Here is an 18,612-nt window from a genome sequence, read left to right on the forward strand (position 1 = left end):
TGTCCCACAGGTAGAGTGGGATTAACCAGGTGAGCTGTCTCACAGGTGGAGTGGGATTAACCAGGTGAGCTGTCTCACAGGTGGAGTGGGATTCCCCAGGTGAGCTGTCTCACAGGTAGAGTGGGATTAACCAGGTGAGCTGTCTCACAGGTAGAGTGGGATTAACCAGGTGAGCTGTTTTACAGGTAGAGTGGGATTAACCAGGTGAGCTGTCTCACAGGTGGAGTGGGATTCCCCAGGTGAGCTGTCTCACAGGTAGAGTGGGATTAACCAGGTGAGCTGTCTCACAGGTAGAGTGGGATTAACCAGGTGAGCTGTTTTACAGGTAGAGTGGGATTAACCAGGTGAGCTGTCTCACAGGTGGAGTGGGATTCCCCAGGTGAGCTGTCTCACAGGTGGAGTGGGATTCCCCAGGTGAGCTGCCTCACAGGTAGAGTGGGATTCCCCAGGTGAGCTGCCTCACAGGTGGAGTGGGATTCCCCAGGTGAGCTGCCTCACAGGTGGAGTGGGATTCCCCAGGTGAGCTGCCTCACAGGTGGAGTGGGATTCCCCAGGTGAGCTGTCTCATAGGTGGAGTGTGATTCCCCAGGTGAGCTGTCTCACAGGTAGAGTGGGATAAACCATGTGAGCTGTCTCACAGGTGGAGTGGGATTCCCCGGTGAGCTGCCTCACAGGTGGAGTGGGATTCCCCAGGTGAGCTGTCTCACAGGTAGAGTGGGATTAACCAGGTGAGCTGTCTCACAGGTAGAGTGGGATTAACCAGGTGAGCTGTCTCACAGGTGGAATGGGATTAACCAGGTGAGCTGTCTCACAGGTGGAGTGGGATTAACCAGGTGAGCTGTCTCACAGGTGGAGTGGGATTCCCCAGGTGAGCTGTCTCACAGGTGGAGTGGGATTCCCCAGGTGAGCTGTCTCACAGGTGGAGTGTGATTCCCCAGGTGAGCTGTCTCACGGGTAGAGTGGGATTAACCAGGTGAGCTGCCTCACAGGTGGATTGGGATTCCCCGGTGAGCTGCCTCACAGGTGGAGTGGGATTAACCAGGTGAGCTGTCTCACAGGTGGAGTGGGATTCCCCGGTGAGCTGTCTCACAGGTGGAGTGGGATTCCCCGGTGAGCTGCCTCACAGGTGGAGTGGCATTCCCCAGGTGAGCTGCCTCAAAGGTAGAATGAGCCTTGGGGCTATTTTGCTTGCGCATTGATCCAGTGACCGACACACCTAGCCATTAACAACACCTTCACCCACCGAGCAACCTTACAGACACCTGCATCCTTGGAACGTGTTTGTCACACACGGTGTGTCCAGAGGAATGCCTGTCTAACACTGTATGTGTTGGAGGTCAATTAACCTTCTCAAATATCTCACTGAATTTGAGTCCCCTCCGCTGATTTACAAGCGCACTAACCACTGAGCTATGGGGGGGGGGGGGCGGGGTGTACGTTACGTCCTCAAATATTTTACTGGCCGTGCAACCAACCCGATCTCCTCAGAAGTAAAGATATCACCGAAACAAGTGCTGATCGGTCAGTAAAGTTGAGAAGGAGCCGTGAGTGGAGTAAGTTTCCTCTCAATGCAGACACTGGTAAAACGTGCAAACACCCGTCACTAGTGGCAGAGAGGGCACACATCTGTAACAGTGCCAACACAGGCCTGGCATAGACACGGGGCAGTGCCGGTGAGAGAACGAAGATAGAGCTGGAGACCTAAGGCTTGCAATCTTGCAGGCCTGCCCAGGAGGGATGTCCTGCTGCCTCCGTCTGCCACCGGTGCCCTTTCACTGCTCACTACCATCATAAACTCCCCCCTCGTCGTGGCTCTAACCTTCGAATGAGCCAAACCCCCCCCACTTTCATACCCCCCTCCCGGATCCTCCCCACCCCCCATATGGAAGTTATAGCACTAGCGACTGAGAAATGAAAAGGCGCCTCCGACGTCATCCAAGGGCGACGTGCCAATCGCTTGCCAGCGACGTCATTGACATGTGACCCTGAACAAGTGCCCTCCGCGGTCCCGGACCCATCTGCACTTCCCACGCCTGGGCTGTGTGTGGGGAAGGATGTGCGCGCGCATACACTCTTTTTCGCAGTTTTCCTTCTCTCACACTCTTTTAGTTCTAGTAGTAGCACAGCCCAGTTTTACTAAAGTTATACACAGTACTTGAACCGGAAAAATAGAATTGCCGGTATTCTCTCTCTTTCAAGATAAAAAAAAAAAGGACTGGTACTCAGTACTGGACCATTTAAAGCACTGGTTAGACATCCATTGGTCTGTTGTGTCATTCACACTTTCCTTCCACTCTGTACAGCATATTGCGTGGGGCGGTGGGCCAGCCCACTTCACCCATAGGTTAATTTCACTGTGAGCGACCGAATTTGACCCTTCTCAAGGTCTGCATCCGCACACAAGGTTGTTCACCTCAGTGCTAGGGACTTCTATGGTGATGTGGACTTTTTGAGCACAGAAAATATTTTTTGCTGGTAGCCAATAGATTTCTTTTCCATAATGTCAAGGGCCCAAAAAGCATGACAACAAAAAAACTTTGGCAAAAAAAAAACAGCAGCTGATACCAGACCTTTTGGCTTTGACAATATTTGTTAGGTCTGTGCTGGAGACATCTTTATAAATCATAAATAAAAATATATAGACATGTGTGTTCTCCTTTTCGTGGTTTGAAAAGGATGGGATGTCTCTAAAAGGGACATGGCCAAAATACATAAGCAGGAGTCCTTTCGCAGAGGCATGGCCTATGTAACTGAGGGTGTACCTTAAAGGTTGTAAACTAAAGGCCCACCCTTCCGATGGGAGGGTATTCGGTCCTGTTTCTGTTATTGAATTCAGGCATAAAGCACAACAAATGTAGCCTAAAACAAAGCAGACCTATTAGCTTTGACAGCTCTTGTTAGCAATAGCAAGGATTTTGTTGAGTAATTAAAATGGAAGGTTTTGGTTCTGAAAATGAGACTGCGGAAGGGGCAGTGGTTTGTGTGGCCTCAATCAGTCCTGTTCTTCTCACCAATTTACACTGCAGTCTCTCCCTCTGGGCGACAATTCCACCCTTTTCTCTCAAGGTCGTCTCCATCTGCACATTTCACACTTCATCTCTTTCCTCTGCAGCGCAATCTTTCCCTCTCGATGTATTTCATTTCATCTCCTCCACTTCACCAACCTGCAACAAAACCCTCCCACTCACTGGTAAACACTGCATTTTCCCATCCTTTGACAGACCAGCTGTGTCTCTTTCACACTTCCCAGAGAAACACCATTACAAATGGCACATATGTGGCCGTCACGTTGTGCACTCTGCAGAGAGGCCAAGGATTGGATGGTCGTTTAGTCTAAATGCCTTTGACTGGCTGACCGGCTATGCGAGGACCTCAAACTGTCTCTATCCTCAGATGCGGAGCTCTCAGTCGTGCCACTTATAAACACCCACCCTCAATCTGAACTCACCCAGACTGAGAGAAGACTAAGTACACGGTGGACGCTGTACTGGAGTCATATTTTGCATACAGAAACACATCTGACAACAGCAAATACTCTCTGGGGAAACAAATGAAATAAAGCATGAAATGTTAACACAGGCAATATCACTGAAATTGATTACTGTAAAGGTATTTGCAGTCATTTTTGAGAAATCGATCAAGTGTTATCTGTAAAGCTAAGGGCAAGAGTGGGGCTCGATAGGGTCCCCTTTTATGGTCAGTTTGTTATCTCTCAGTAGGACTCAATGCTTTTAAACCCTCCAAGGTGGCTATGGGTCATTCCTTTTCGTCTATTGGTCTGTTCAAGTGTCATTCATAATTTGCATGTGGCCACCCCAAAGTGCAGCCTGGTACAGTAGTTCCGCCCCCTTCAACCATTGGCTCTCCTACACTGGGAGTGACAACACTACTTCTGATCACTTGTGCATATCTACATAAAAAGAAGTGCACTTTGTTTCCATGTCTGGTGCAGCAATCTTTTTTTACCTAGCCAGAACTTATTTCGGTGTGCTTAAATTGTGTGTGTGATTTACATTAAATCAAGGACAATTGTGTCTTTTCATTGTCCCAAAAAGAATCATATTTGTGTGCCATGAGTGTCTATACTTGTAAGGGCACATGGCTCCTGAGGAGCGCCTGTAGCGTTCATTGAGATTACATGCAATGTTTTTAATATACATTTTTTATCGCCAGGTTGAGGTTTGGTACATATTGTTTTAGTGTATTTTTTTGTTTCCTTTTTATTTTGTGCCATATGCTTGTCGTTAACAAAATACGATTATTCCAGCTTGCCAAGGTCAAACCTATTGGCTTTGCCAATGCTTGTTGCTTTTCCCCTTTCTCGTCCCACGCTATTTCTGTTTTTCTCTTTCTCTCGCCCTTTCTTGAACTCTCTGTGAATCTTTGCTCATTCTTTCTCCCTCACCTATATTATCTCTTTTTCTCTTCCTCTCTGTGTTTTCTGTCCTCCCCCGTGTTTTTAATTTGCATTTCTCTCTGAAGCCCTTCAGCTGAAGTGAAGACGAGGTTGCCATCCATGATCTCATGCCAAGTAAAGTTTCCGGTGTCTGGCTTAACCGCACAGCTGTCTGTTCATCTGTTGTCACTAAATCTATAAAGTATATATGGTGTGGTGGGCTTTGGCGCTGCTTGGAGTCAGTCTTTGAGATTTAGGCTATTCACTGATGTATCATTCCGCCTCCTGCGGAGCGCTTCCACTGCAATGCATGGGGGACTACTTTACTTCTCAAAACTACTTTGAATCATGGCAAATTAAACACTTTCTCAAAAATGTATTGTATACAGAAAGCAATCATTTCTAATGTATTTTTTCCACTACAGCATGCGAGTTATAATGTGCTAATACTGAATTGTTCTCAAACCAGGTCTACTGTCTTTGCCAATGCTTGTTTTTCTTTTTTTTTTCTTGTTTTACAAGACTGGTGTGCTGCAGTCAAACTTATCACAGATGTATGTATGAGTGAATGATATGTGTCTCCGTTGCGCTTTGTATATATTCCGTGTACTGGGGTCTCTTACCTCGTTAAAAGGAATCCGTATATTCTGCTAGCGCAGCCAACGCACGCTTGACTAATGTTCCTTTCACCCCTACCCTGTACAGCGCTCAGAAACCCAGCAGAGAGGCGCTCGTGCTATACAGGTCACCAACAAAAAAACATCCTGACATGCTGACTCAGTGTTAAGTCGAAGCTAGGTGGGCCGAGCACTAGTGAACTGGGTCATAGCGCCTGTTACTAAAGCGCCTAGAATACACTCCGCTTGATGTGCTGCTACATCCTGGTTACTAATATTCTTGTTATGTTTTTTTCTATCTTTGCGTGCATTTGTAACAAATATCCGTGTCTCTACTTTACGGGCACTCAGTTTACCGTCTCCTTGGAACGTGTCACATTTAAAGAGTTTTTAAAGCTTGGACACGGTTGAGGTTTTACCCCCTCGACACTTTACTTTCTGATCAGTTCTTCCAAAGAGACTGAATATCTCCCATGGTGTTGCTGAAGCTTGAGAGGCCTGGTTTATGAAACAAATGGTCTGAGACTTTATTCCGTGAATTGACACCGTATTGCTGAAATCGTCAAGCTTTTTTTTTCTGAACCCCCCCTAAATTAGGCACTAAAAGTGGGTCCTTTGTCCCTCGCCCGGACACTGATTCAGTACAGCGTCGCAGTGCCCGACAGCGCCAAACGCCTCGTGTACTTAAAAACCAGCGACTTTAACCCCCCAGCGAGGAACCGCACAATACATTTGCATGAAATGCATAATGCAAAATGTTTAGTACAAAGTGAATGACGTGGCATGAAAGGCTCGACAGACTGAATCCCGTAGGGCTAACTACATCACTGGCACTGAGCTCCACGGGACGGCGTGCTCTTCGGGCACAAGGCGCCCAGCGCCTCGAGGGGCGTACTAGGCGCTGCGCAGACACTCTCGCCAGAGCGGCTCGGAAAGGAGCGGGGCCTGAGCGTGGAAAACCTGCCGGGGAGAGATGTGTTGGGGGGCGGGGGTCGATGGATTACTGTAGGGCGCGGGGGGAGGGGTGGGCACACTCCCTCTGGACACATGTTTTCCACGGTTTATTGAAAATAGCGTGTTTCTTAAACACGGCCGATTAGACCAATCAATATTGCTGTTTTAGTGAATATATCCCCGTGGCATGCGGGGGGAGGGGTGGCAGGGGGTACGGATCGAATCTGCACCATTTGCGAGCAGGTCGATCATCGCCCCGCAGCTCTTTGGGGGTTCCCGCACATCTCAGACTGCTATGGCCTCTCAGTGGGACGAGAACGGGGTAACTGACCCCCCCAGCCTGCCACTGCGATGTACCTTTTGGGTCTGATGTTTCCAGAAAATGCACCTTTGCGTCTGATGTTTCCTGAAATACAGGGGGGGCCACAGACTGGGCCTAGTGGGCTCGAGCCCCACGTCAGAGACGTTTTAAGGCAAGGACAAAGCCCCCTATAGACCCAGCTCTGCTCTGCAGGGAGTCTTCTCCTGATGACCTTGAATAATAGATTGTTTTAAACACCTTTCCTCTTTGCATTCATTTTAATGTGACTGATGTGTGAGAGTCTATTACGGACATTTTTCAGAGACATGTTGTTTCATTGGGACCCAGAGCATGGCTCACCGTGACGTCACATGGAGGTTATGTCTTGCGTCACACCAAGAAATCCCATTTCCTACCGAAAGGGCAGTGCATATGAGGCAGCTTTCGATGGCGGGGTCTGGTTGGTGGGGGGAGGGGGGAGGCATGGATTATCACCCTCTGTCCGGAGATCGGAGGTGACCGGGATTAAATCTGGAGACCTGGTCGGCGTTGTGTACGACGAGCCCCGCAGACAGTGGCTCGGCTGTTCACCCCCTGGGGCAGGTTGGGGCGCAAAGGGGCACTCGGGGTTGTTTGGGAGGCCATTTAAGGCTTGTGTTAACAGCCCAGGCAGGGAAGGGTTGTGAGGTTTCTCCGAATACCCGTGTTCATAACTGTTTTTTTTTTTTTTAATTATGTTTAAAATACTTTTTATGCTCACAGTAGAGCAAGCAATGGCGTCGTTGTGCTGCGCGGATTATTATAGTGCATAAACATATTTTTTCTCTATTTTATAACTTTTGTAATGGTTTTAATTAACCAAACAAAACATTCATTTATTCATGCAGTAGAAACAAATGAAGCGCACAGACGCGATTGCATTTACAGCACAAACACGATTAAAGTAATCCGAGTTTTAATGATCACAGCAGCCTGACCCGCCCCTAATAGTTTTTAAAATGGATCTTGCTCAGCACCAGCAGATGACTCTGGGAGCCAAGTCACAAAAAGGAACGGTGGGTAAAACGGTGAGAAATCTATGTAACCTAGTGGGCGGTTCCTGGCTAAGCCTACTCCACCTTTCATTCTTCCAAGGTTGATAAAGTGTTCTCTACATTGTTCTTCTTAGCAAAAACGACATTATTTCCCACAACGCAGGCAATACTCTCTCTCTGTCTGTGAAGATATTGTCACCCTCCTGTACGAGGCTAAACCGGGGCATTTGCTTTTCTTTGGTAACTGATCCTGTGAGGCAAACGTTATGTGCAAGCATCAGCTCCAGCATGGACAGAGTTTCCTTTTTTGACCTTTGCATTATGTGTTTGCTTTATTTGCCCAGTATATTCTCTGAAGTTGCTTTCAGTCTGAGGTCGCTGCTTCTGTCAAGCGCAGCCTAGATGCCTTGATGTTTATATACATATATATGTGTCCTGCCATCGCTGTAGGCGATGTCGCTGTCCGAGCTGCGGTGGCCCTTCAGTAGCCTCGCCGTGGGCAGGTAGTTTGCCCGATTCTAGGGCCTATCAAAAGTACGCTATATGGCGCTATCGCGCATGAAAGTTATGACCATTCTACAGTTTGGAATCCTCGGTGTACATGAAGTATCAACATTCCTTCCATGTTCCTGAAATCCTGCAATCCTGCATGAAAATTTTGACCATGACTTAAAACTTTAGATTGTTTCCTCTCCTTATTTAGGTCGAGCGCACAAGCGCTGCTTTTCCGAGGTATTGTTATCTATTTGGGTTTTAGCCACACCCACCTCACGCCCATCACTTTCACTCATTTGTGGGCTTGCCTTTCATAAATCCTTTGTTATGCTTGGTAAATGCTTTACGTTTGTCCCTCCTTGGGGAGGTTTTGTTACCGCCTTGCAGACTGGCCCTGTTGCATGGATAATTGACGATTGCCCATACGTTTGACTGCGGGCGAACTTCTTTTTCCTTTTGTGCTTCTTCTTCATGCTCATGGCGGCCGTAGCGCTTTGAACAGGCTCGCTTATGTCAACTGTTTTACTTTTCATTTTCAATTTGTGTGGCAAGAAAAGTCCGGTTAGGAGTTTACAACGCTAAGAAGTCTAACTCAAGCAAATGCAAAACTCATTGCAAATACTTGTTCTTTAAAGGACCCTCTGCTTACCTTCCATCCTCTGCTCACCTTCCATCCTCTGCTTACCTTCCATCCTCTGCTTACCTTCCATCCTCTGCTTACCTTCCATCCTCTGCTTACCTTCCATCCTCTGCTTACCTTCCATCCTCTGCTTACCTTCCATCCTCTGCTTACCTTCCATCCGCTGCTCACCTTCCATCCGCTGCTCACCTTCCATCCTCTGCTTACCTTCCATCCTCTGCTTACCTTCCATCCTCTGCTTACCTTCCATCCTCTGCTTACCTTCCATCCTCTGCTTACCTTCCATCCTCTGCTTACCTTCCATCCTCTGCTTACCTTCCATCCTCTGCTTACCTTCCATCCTCTGCTTACCTTCCATCCTCTGCTTACCTTCCATCCTCTGCTTACCTTCCATCCGCTGCTTACCTTCCATCCGCTGCTCACCTTCCATCCTCTGCTCACCTTCCATCCTCTGGCCTTCTCTGAGTGCAGCCAGTTGTAGATTCTGTGCATGCGTGCTTTAATCTACGCCTTTACATTTCTGGCCTTCACCTCGCCTCGGAGATGGCAGTCTGCCCTTCTTTGAAAGTCACACCCTGCAACCAGCAGCACCTAAACTCCCCCAGCTCGTCTGCTAAGACCCCCTACCAGCTGCATGAAGGCACAGACCCACCAGTAGTGATCACGCCTAACCGCTACTAATGTGCACCACCACAGAGACACCCAAGTTTGGGATGTTCGCCCTCGGAGCAAAGGGCTTATCCTGACAACACTACCCTCTGACCTAGGGCTCCAGGCAGTAGGGAAGCTCCTCGGCACCTCCCAGGGGTAGTAAGCGCTATTTAAATGCAATTACAATTCAATACACAAGGCCCTCCTCTAGTGGGGTGGGTGCTATTGTGTGTTTTTTTTTTAATCATTTTTTGTCATGGGGAGATGTTATGGAAAGGGGGGGGGGGCAGATGGTCTAGAAACGTGCTTGCCCAATAGTCTCTCTGGGTTATTTGCAGCCCCCAGCATTTCAGGGGAGCCCCAGACATCTCTGTTCCACAGTGGAATTTGCCCCAATGACCTTGAATCATTTTTAGATTGTTTTAAATACCATTTTCCTTTCATCTATTTTTAATGTGGGTGATGCGTGGGAGTCTATTACAGACATTTTGCAGAGAAATGTTGTGTTTGTGTTTCATGCAACATCCATAAACAGAATGTCCTTTAGTTCAAAACAGGACCTCACATATGGGAAATGAGAGGGTGCAACAGAGATTATTTGCAGTAATAATAGCGAGGTGGTGCAGTATTACAATCTTAAAAACAGGTCACTATCCCTGAATATTAGATGCAAACACGTTTAGAATGTGGGCCAGCGTGTCTGTGCACTGCCCGTGACCTGGCAAAGAGGCATTAAAAAGCTGAAATTCGATCATAAGTTCAAAGCTTTTTCTAACAGGCCCCCAAAGCATACCTTTGGCCCAGGCCCCCCCAAGCATACCTTTGGCCCAGGGACCCCCAAGCATACCTTTGGCCCAGGCCCCCCCAAGCATACCTTTGGCCCAGGGCCCCCCAAGCATACCTTTGGCCCAGGGACCCCCAAGCATACCTTTGGCCCAGGCCCCCCCAAGCATACCTTTGGCCCAGGGACCCCCAAGCATACCTTTGGCCCAGGGCCCCCCAAGCATACCTTTGGCCCAGGGCCCCCCAAGCATACCTTTGGCCCAGGGACCCCCAAGCATACCTTTGGCCCAGGCCCCCCCAAGCATACCTTTGGCCCAGGGACCCCCAAGCATACCTTTGGCCCAGGCCCCCCCAAGCATACCTTTGGCCCAGGGACCCCCAAGCATACCTTTGGCCCAGGCCCCCCCAAGCATACCTTTGGCCCAGGGACCCCCAAGCATACCTTTGGCCCAGGCCCCCCCAAGCATACCTTTGGCCCAGGGCCCCCCAAGCATACCTTTGGCCCAGGGCCCCCCAAGCATACCTTTGGCCCAGGGCCCCCCAAGCATACCTTTGGCCCAGGGCCCCCCCAAGCATACCTTTGGCCCAGGGACCCCCAAGCATACCTTTGGCCCAGGGACCCCCAAGCATACCTTTGGCCCAGGGACCCCCAAGCATACCTTTGGCCCAGGGCCCCCCAAGCATACCTTTGGCCCAGGGCCCCCCAAGCATACCTTTGGCCCAGGGACCCCCAAGCATACCTTTGGCCCAGGCCCCCCCAAGCATACCTTTGGCCCAGGGACCCCCAAGCATACCTTTGGCCCAGGGCCCCCCAAGCATACCTTTGGCCCAGGCCCCCCCAAGCATACCTTTTTGGGGAGAAGGTGGGGGACAGGGGTCCCAAAATCCCTAATCTGCCCCTGGGTTTGGGCACTTCCGGGCTGTTCCTTCCGGCCAAGGATTTCTCTTACAAACTTGAAGCACTTTCGGGAACTAGCGCAAGCCCCCTCTCCCCACCCCCCGCGCCCCCGCGCCCCCGTTATTTTCTAATCCTGTTTGTTTTTTCCTCACTGTGGTAATTGAGGTATCTGTGTAATTTAGAGGTTAGCAATTTAAAGTCATTTGCGCAAATCGGCTCATTTAGGCGCAGACCGGATTGGTATTTTGATATCGTTATAACGCCGTTTGGCGTTCATTATAACTGACATTAGTGAACTCTTGCTCTCTCCCGTCTCCGGGGAGGGCTGCTGGTGGAGGGGTGGGAGGTCTGCGGGATCCACGACCGAGCGTCCTTGGCTGCGGCGGTGTTTGTTTCTGTGGTGCGCGCGGTCCGGGGCGGAGATCTCTCTTCGGTGCAGTCCGAGGAGAGGGGGGCGGGATGAAGGAAGCACGAGGGATGAGGGAGCAGGGACGGTGGAACAGGCATGATGGAAAGATGAGGGAGCAGGGATGAGAGAGCCAGGATGAGGGAAGAAGGATGATGGGAAGATGAGGGAGCGGGGATGATGGAAGGATGAGGGAGCAGGGATGATGGAACGATGAAGGAGCAGGGATGAGAGAGCAGGGATAAGAAAGCAGGAAAAGGGGAAGGGTGAGGGAGCAGGGAAGGAGGAGGGAGCAGTGTTGAGGGAACAGGGATGAGGGATGGATGTGGGAGCAGGGACAAGAGAGCAGGAATGAGGGGACAGGTTTGAGGGAGCAGGGATGAAGGAAGGATGAGGGAACAAGGATGATGGAAAGATGAGGAAGCAGGGATGAGGGAAGGACGAGGGAGCAGGATGATGGAGGGATGAAAGTGAGTGAATGAGGGAGCAGGGATGATGGAACGATGAGGGAGCAGGGATGAGGGAAGGATGAGAGAGCAGGAATGAGAGACAGATGAAAGTGAGGGAATGAGTGAGCAGGGATGAAGGAAGGGGAGCGTAAAATAATGATGGAGGTAGGAATGAGAGAATGAGGATGGAGAAATGGATGAAGGAAGGTCAGAGGGAGCAGCGAAGGGGAAGAGAAAATGATAGAGTAAGGCATGAGGCCAGGGATGCGAGAAGGATGAGAGCAGGGATGAGGGAGCAGGGATGGATGAAGGGATGAGGGTGTGAGGATGGAGGAAAGGATGGAGCAACAAATGAAGGAGCGGGATGCAGGAAGGAATGAGGGATGGGATGACTGAGCAGGGATAAGGGAGCAGGATGGGACAAGGGTTGACTGATGGCGGAAGGAATGATGAAGCGGTGATAGTGGAAGAGATGATTGAGGGGAATGGGGAAGGGATGAGTGAGCCAAGCTGAGGGATGAGTGAGAGGTGAAGAAAGAGAAGAGATGAGTGCATGTGGATGAGGTAATGGATGAGTGATCACAAATTAGTGAAGGGATGAGTGAGAGGAGTTTGAGGGAAGAGAAAAGTGAGGGAGGGCGAGGGTAGGAATAAGGGGTGGGCGGAACTCGCAGAGTTATGTAAAAACTCCATGGGTTTCAGTGGAATTCCGCCAATGGGCAGAAAATATTCATGTTGCACTGTTCGTGCTGCAATTTAGCGCGAGCAGCGATGAAAAATCGGCGCAGACGGCACCACGCAGTGTGCAAGTGTACACAGCTATTTGACAGTGGTGGCCGGTAAATTTAGGAGGGAGGGGGGCGGGACACACATGCACACTCATTCATTCACAGCACTCATTGTCAAATATTGCAAGCATGCACGCATGCACCAAACATTCATTAAAAAAAAAACACACTTACTTTCAGCTCTGCCTCGGAGGTCCCAGGAGGGTTGGGACGGCTGCCTTCCCTCAAGGCATCAGTCCCAACTTTGTCACAGAGTGGGATGGGGTCAGTGAGACTTCTGACCCCACCCTACTCTGTGACGTCACTGATTGACCCTCGCCCTGGTGCTCCAGGTCAAATTCAATGGGTTACGCTTCCCCCGTCACCCAGGGTAGGGCCTGGAGGCACCTTTGCTGAGCTGAGGAGGTCACGCCCACAGGAGCTGTGACCTCTTTAGCCCAGCAAAGTTCAGCTCAGGCAGCCAGGAGTCTGTGCAAATCATGCATTTGTCTCACTCCTAGCTGTCTGAGCTGAAAATGAAGAGTGTCTATCAGGCTGACCTTGGCTTAGCCTGACAGACACTCTTCTAAAGGGGCAAAAGGTGGGGGGTGTGGCCCCTCAGCCCCAACGGACAGTCGTGGCTGACAAATCAGTTGACTTTGCTGCCACTTGAGCAGAAAATCTACTCTAGCAGCAACAGATCTACTCTAGAAGCAGCCCTCTGACCACTACCGCCCACGTTAGAAAATCATGCTAGAAGATGCCAAAGCTTGCTCGCCAGCTCGCATTTCTGGAGCCTCGTGGGAACGAAATTCCACCATGCGGTGGTTGGCAGAATTTGTCCAGAACTCTGTGTTACAAGAGTAACGCTGAGCTGCCAAGTTCCACCAATTATTCCGCCCACCGGTGGTGGGACTGAGAACAGCGATGTGAGTGGGGATGAAGGAAAGAACGAGCGAGCAAAGATGAGAGAAGGAATGAGCAGTAATGAGGGAAAGGACGTGTGAGCTGGGTTGAGGAAATGAACAAGTGAGCGGGGATGAGTCAAAGGACGAGTGAGTGAAGACCCTACAGTGTTTACTACAAAATTGAATCTTTAGGTCCATACGGAGTCTCTTAACTCTACATCCCTAAGTCTTAACTCCTCTCCTTAACTTCCATACTTAAAACACACAACTCTACACCATCAACCCTTTGCTCCAAACCTTTCACATTTAGACCTATCGCCCAATAACTCATCCTACCACCTGTAATCCCTGTACGGGTAGGTCACCCTTACCCTTAACACCTGTACATTTAGCCCATTGTACTCCGCTCTTATTTTGGTGCCAAACATTTTGGAAGATGTTTCATTTTCGAGGTGTTTATTTTTTATAACTAATAATTGAGAAGTGTTTTGATTAGGGTGTTAGTTTTTGAATTTTGATGCAGTACTTTAGAGCGTAGACCTTTGTGTATAGATGATACCTATAGGGACGTGTTCATGTTAGTAGACGGCACCTGTAGAGAGCTGCCTCTTGTCGGGAGAGGGTGCCGGTATGCAGAAGCCCCGTATGTAAAGATTCACATTTTTGGAGGTGACACCTGTGAGAAGATGGCTCCTCACAGAAGACCCTTCTGAGAAGATGTTATCTGTAGGGAGTTGAGACCTGTGAGAAGATGGCTCCTCACAGCAGCTTTGGGCTCCTGCTACCTGGCGTTCGTACTACCCGCTACCTGCCATTCGTACTACCCCGACTGTTGCATATAACCAATTTAACAAACGCAACACAAGGGGCACCCAGAAGGGTACGAAGAAGGAGGACACCTACTTGGTTGGATAGGTTCATAGCAGTGGAAGGAGTATTTGTGATGCCATTAGGGATAGCGCATTCAGAATATCAAATACACAAATTGGCAGAATTGGTGGAAACATTAGCAAGTTCTACAGCAGCAGCCCTAGGTAACATTACTGAAGAACTTACAGACTTAAGAGCTGTTGTAATACAGAACAGACTTACGTTAGACGTCATTCTAGCAAAAGCCGGTGGTGTATGTCACGTGATCCACCAGGAATGTTGTGTATATATACCGGACAACAGTGGAAATGTGAGGAAGGCAATAGGGGAAATAAAGAAGGTAGAAGAGGGAGCAAGGAAAGTGGCGGATGTGACGGACGTAGGAGGAATACTAAATGACATTGCAGCATGGGTCCGTGGTTGGGGAGCCTGGCTGATAGAAGTACTGGTGGTGGGAATAGTGGGATTAATAACACTGTGTGTGCTGATAAGGGTGTGCCCTTCCTGTTTGTCCATGTTAATGAAGAAAATGTGTCATAAGGACACTGAGCACCATCGCAAGAGAAGGCATGAGGAGGAGGCCAGGAAAGATGATGCTATTGAAATGACACCTGTCCATCATGCTATTTAGATTGTCATTGAGTGTTTTCATTGGGTATCAGAGGGCGGAATGTGGAATCACATTCTCCTGGATCCACCTTGGGCCTAGTGGGCCCTGTGATACACAATGAAAATACAGGCCTGCTTCTGTCGAACACCTTACAATGTTAAATTAGCTAGGCCTTGAAGAAATGTCTATTGTGCTTGAAACGCATTATGTTGCAAGGCTTGTTAAGCTGACGGCCATCACAAGACACCACCGCATGCTAGCTTGCGAAATCCTCACTACTAAAAGTACTAACGTATGAACTTATGGTTCCTCTTTCTCCACATATAGCTGTATCACGAGACATTTGATTAAGAGGACATTGTCTATGATTCTAACCCTTATATGGAGCGTTATGAAGAATAAATGATAAATCACGTGTGCTGTATAGCAAAATTAATCCTAAGTCAATATCAAGAACCAATGAAATGTATTAATGTGTCTGCATTTTAATTCTATAAAAGATCCTGTATTACTTCCTTGTTCGGACTGTTCGAGCATGGTTTGCATGTTCAGTCTCCGTGTACACATATCTTTTTGATTATCATTAAAGCATAGATTTCTTTAGAGGAGCCGGCTGGTCTGTGGTTTTGTATCCTGATTCCCGGTGGACAGAATTGACTTCTACAAGATGTTTTCTGTAGGGAGGGGACACCTGTGAGAAGATGGCTTCTCACGTTATTTGTAGGAAGGTGACACCTGTGAGAAGATGTTATCTGGAGAGAGGTGCCAGCGGTGAGTAAATGGCTTCTCTGGAGATAAGACCCTTGTGTAAGGACAACGTCTGCAAGGAAATGTTACCTGTATGACAATGCTACCTGTATGGAACTGGCATATCTCAGAAGATGGCGCCTCAGAGCGGTAGCACGTGCCGCCCCAGACCAGGCCTTGCTAAGCGCATTGCTGTGATGCTTGAAAAATATTAAGCAGGGGCAAAGTCATGAAAAATATAAGAAGCTTCAGAAATCCTGGAAGAGCAGAGTACCTGCCAAGTGCGCCGGTATCCATGACAACCGTGAAAACCTGCAGTCTTGAAAGAGCGGTTCTATTGTTCTGTTTGTTGAGTATTAATGTACTGCACGGGCTGCACGGATGTACCTCCGTCCTGCCTCAAAGCGCCCCTGCATTCCAGTGCAGGAAACATGCACCGGGATCTGTCAGTGCACTCTTACCCACACCACAGGGCTCCAGATCCACCTCAGTCCTGACCTGCAGCACCCCACACCACAGAGCTCCGCTGATGCACCTTGGTCCTGACCAGCAGTGCACCCCTACCCACACCTCAGGATTCCGCAGATGCACCTCAGTCCTGTGCTGATCTGCAGTGCACCCCATACCCACACCACAGGGCTCCACGGATGCACCTCCGCCCTGAGTCAAAGCGCCCCTGCATTCCAGTGCAGGAAACACGCATCGGATCTGTCAGTGCACTCCTACCCACACCACAGTGCTACGGGGATGCACCTCAGTCCTGACCTGCAGTATACCCCTACCCACACCACAGGGCTCCGCGGATGCACCTCGGTCCTGACCTGCGGCACACCACAACAAAGACCTCCCCGGATGCCCCTCGGTCCTGACCTGCAGGGCACCCCTCTCCACACCACAGAGCTCTGCAGATGCACCTCGGTCCTGACCTGCAGTGCACCCCATACCCACACCACAGAGCTCCGTGGATGCACCACAATCCCGATCTGCAGTGCACCCATACGCACACCACAGCCATGACCCACAGCAACCCTACCACAGAGCTCTGCGAATGCACCTCAGTCCTGACCCGCAGAGGCCCTGCCTTCAAGTGCAGGAAACCTGCACTGTGATCTGTCAGTGAACCTCAGTCCCACACCACAGAGCTCTGAGGATGCACCTCAGTCCTGACCTGCAGTGCTCCTCTACCCACACCTCACAACTCCGTGGATGCACATCTGTCCTGATCTGCAGTACACCAGACCCGCACCGCCGAGCTCTATGGAAGTACCTCAGTCCTGCAGTGCACCGCGGCCCACACCACAGGGCTCCGCAGATGCACCTCGATCCTGACCTGCAGCGCACCCCTACCCACACCACAGAGCTGCGCAGATGCACCTCAGTCCTGTGCTGATCTGCAGAGCACCCCATACCCACACCACAGGGCTCCGCAGACGCACCTCGATCCTGACCTGCAGTGCACCCCTACCCACACCACAGAGCTCCGCAGATGCACCTCAGTCCTGTGCTGATCTGCAGTGCACCCCTACCCACACCACAGAGCTCCGTGGATGCACCTCAGTCCTGATCTGCAGGGCACCCCTACCCACACCACAGAGCTCTGGGGATGCACCTCACTCCTGATCTGCAGTGCACCCCTACCCACACCACAGTGCTCTGGGGATCCACATCTGTCCTGATCTGCAGTGCACCTGACCTGCCCCGCAGAGCTCTAAGGAAGTACCTCAGTCCTGCAGTGCACCCCTCCCCACACCACAGAGCTCTGTGGATGCACCTCACTCCTGATCTGCAGTGCACCGCTGCCCACACCACAGAGCTCCGTGAATGCACCTCAGTCCTGACCTGCAGGGCACCCCTCTCCACACCACAGAGCTCCGTGGATGCACCTCAGTCCTGACCTGCAGTGCACCCCTACCCACACCACAGGGCTCCGTGGATGCACCTCAGTCCTGATCTGCAGGGCACCCCTACCCACACCACAGAGCTCTGTGGATGCACCTCAGTCCTGATCTGCAGAGCACCGCTGCCCACACCACAGGGCTCTGTGAATGCACCTCAGTCCTGACCTGCAGGGCACCCCTACCCACACCACAGAGCTCTGGGGATGCACCTCAGTCCTGATCTGCAGTACACCAGACCTGCCCCGCAGAGCTCTATGGAAGTACTTCAGTCCTGCAGTGCACCCCTCCCCACACCACAGAGCTCTATGGAAGTACTTCAGTCCTGCAGTGCACCGCTGCCCACACTTCGGAGTTCCGTGAATGCACCTCAGTCCTGATCTGCTGGGCACCGCTGCCCACACCACAGAGCTCCGCAGATGCACCTCGGTCCGGATGCACAGTACCCCCGCCAATAAACCGCACTGAGTTCTGCTAAATCTCCCTCTTTGCCCAGAAAGAAGCTTTTGGGTCAAGATTTTCTGACCGCCCCTCTGTTTCAGAAGCGACTTATGGAGGCTGGGCCCTCTCGGTGTGAGCACAGTCTCTCTGGAACAAGTACCCTCTTCAGAACGTTTCATTTAAAACACTTTTAAGCTGAGAACATCTCTTTATTGTTACTTTTGCATGCTGAAGCGCCAAGAAACTAATTCAGGTATGTGGGTGCTATGCAGCAGTCTGAAATGAACTCACTTGCTCGTGCAGTGCTCAGTGTTCGCTGCGTGTGTAACACAAGCCTGGAAACGGAGGCCACAGTCTCCGTGAACCCCATCTTTCACCAACAGCTGAGCTCTAAACGAGGGTACACACTCTGTGGGATCAAGGGTGACCGTGACACAGCGCTCAGTGGCTCTCTGTGGCACCATTAACGCGCCACAGGCACTCCCCGCCCAGCTCTCAGGCTACAAACGAGCAATATGTGTTTTTTAGCTACATTGTAAAATGTGTTAAAGTACTGCAGGTGGCTCGTGTGAGCTGATAGCGCTACAACTCAAAAAACGTGCATTAACTCGTAGGTGTCATCACCCCCTTCTCGCTTGTGTATTTAAACTTGCATTTCAAGCACGTGATATGTGTTTATCTTGTGAGTGTGTCTGGTTCGCTCTCTTATGATGGTGCAATGGACCTGTTGTGTCTCGTGCGTGAAGTTTC

At 50.3% G+C, this 18,612-nt stretch overlaps 1 protein-coding gene across 5 annotated transcripts in view; it reads left to right on the forward strand.

Moving 5' to 3' along the window:
• The window catches only part of PTPRF (protein tyrosine phosphatase receptor type F), a 597,274-nt gene that overhangs the window by 121,459 nt on the left and 457,203 nt on the right, over window positions 1-18,612 (forward strand). The gene's annotated exons all lie outside the window — the stretch shown is intronic.

Source organism: Pleurodeles waltl, chromosome 4_1 (genome assembly GCF_031143425.1).
Source record: "Pleurodeles waltl isolate 20211129_DDA chromosome 4_1, aPleWal1.hap1.20221129, whole genome shotgun sequence".
In the NCBI taxonomy this organism is placed as follows: domain Eukaryota; kingdom Metazoa; phylum Chordata; class Amphibia; order Caudata; family Salamandridae; genus Pleurodeles; species Pleurodeles waltl.